Genomic DNA, 2,223 nt, shown 5'->3' on the forward strand with positions numbered 1-2,223 from the left:
ATGTCTCCTTGTCCGGTTCCTTGAAGGTCGGATTCCGGTTCTTTGCAACTTGTATTTTGGTTCAAAGTGTAGTTTCAACGGTTCTTCATCGCGAACCAACCTACTCGCTCCATGACACCTCGTCCGGTTCCGTCAAGGTCGGATGCCGGTTCTTTGCAACTCGTATTTTGGTTCGAAGTGTAGTTTCAACGGTTCTTCATCGCGAACCCACCTACTCACTCCATGTCACCTCGTCCGGTTCCGTGGAGGTCGGATGCCGGTTCTTTGCTACTCATATTTTGGTTCAAAGTCTAGTTTCGACGGTTCTTCATCGTGAACCCACCCACTCACCCCATGTCAGTTCCGTGAAGGTCGGATGCCAGTTCTTTACAACTCGGAGACTGTCAAGTGTGAGAGATAATACTAGCTGTCGTTTAACAACACTAGCTCCAGCAAAAAAAAACTAGCTCCAAGCAAATAAACTACTACTCTTTAATTTAAAGGTGCAAGTCCCAATCTCTCTCCTCTTTAATTATCCAAGCCCCAATGAGCTAGGTGCATGTAGAAATTAAAAAGAGCATGTGTAGAATGTTATTGGTCTTGGTTATTGTGTGACGAGAGAGAAACTTTTTTTTCTACTTTAAAGTGTATTGAGAAGATAGAAGTACATTCTTCAGTAGACGGAGGGAGCAGTTGTCTATTAAGTTTTTATTTAATGGCCAGTTCAAAATACTAGTTTGCATGCAAGCAGTGCTTCCATTCTGTACCAAAAATACAAAAGAGAAAAGAGGCCAAACTCCAGAGCGAGTGGCTGGTAGCCAATGCTGCATTGGCGTGCTCTCGGAGACTGAAACACTGCGTGTGTTGTTCAAATGCAGACTCAACTTTTCTGTGTGTGCGTTTATGTAGTGTGGCGTTCTCTCCCTTGGGCCATCCGGTAGCAGGACCAGTTAAAATTTCTGAACCAAGGTCGAGACACCGAATGGATTGCTCGGCTTCTGGAGGAGTAGACTAGCTGGGCTTTTAGCTGGCCCCGCTGCGTGAGTGCGATCACTGGCCGCCCCCTCGTTGTCTAAGCGATTACTTCCAAGGGGAGCCGACCCAAAAAAATGCCAGGACCATCGTTGTTATATACTACTCCCTTCGTCCGAAAATACTTATCAGAGAAATGGATGAAAATGGATGTATCCAAAACTAAATTACGTCTAGATACATCCATTCTTCCGACAAGTATTTTCAAACGAAGGGAGAAGAGCGGGCATCTCCGCTTTGGGCCCTCTGAGATGGATGCCAGCCCGGATAAGGAACAGGACTAGAAGACAATACTGCTCCCATGCAGGGCATCACCAGAGCATGTGAGCCAGGTACAGCAGGATAGGTGGCAGTTTCCCATGATCCGCATGCATGTATGGAAATGACCACGTCGCACGAGCCGGAGTCCACCACGGAAGGGCATATGGCAGTTGGCCACTGGGTCACGTCCAGAGCCGCATGCACCGCTGAGCGACGACGTAGCTGGAGATGGAGACTACCCAGAAGATGGCCTCGTACACGAGAATGAAGGAGCGTTGCACATCATGAACGCGTTCTGTATTGTAGAGCGGCACGACGTGTCGATACTTGAGCTTACGTGTACGGGAAGTTCGGAACATAGACAAAAACTTTTCTTTTTTTTTTGAACTTCCAGCTGTTTGTGGCGTGCCGATGGGGGCTGGTATATGTTGAAAGGGGGCTCTCCGTACAGAAAACGTGGCCACGGGAGAGGAGCTGCGTGCGCACCCTTTTTTCTATTCTGCTCCTTTTTAATTCAGATATTCTCTTTCCAATTAACGGCCCATACCTGAGTCCTTAGCATCTGCGGTGTCCGAAAAAGGTGTAGGGACACAAACGCGACCATGGGAAAAAGTGTTCTGCTACAATGAGCTGGCGGCCCACAAGAAAAATAGCGTAAATAAAAACTTAAGGGCCATCGTGCCAGTCTTGGTCAATAGTTCTCCATATGGCTGGAACCGTTCGCACCTTGGGCTCCTCCCTGCCATCGTGCCAGCTAGTACCTGCACACTACTGTGCTCTCGCATGGAGTGTGGTCCTTCTTTCGCTATAAGAGGAAATAACCATCTAACGATTGATAAAACGAAAATGCAAATAAGGAATGGGGAGGGACCAGATCCCCCACATGAATGAGCCCTTGTGATTGCAGCCGCGCGAGCGAAACTTTATATCTTTGCTTTTTCATATATATAT

The sequence above is a fragment of the Triticum dicoccoides genome, chromosome 6B (genome assembly GCF_002162155.2).
Source record: "Triticum dicoccoides isolate Atlit2015 ecotype Zavitan chromosome 6B, WEW_v2.0, whole genome shotgun sequence".
Classification (NCBI taxonomy): domain Eukaryota; kingdom Viridiplantae; phylum Streptophyta; class Magnoliopsida; order Poales; family Poaceae; genus Triticum; species Triticum dicoccoides.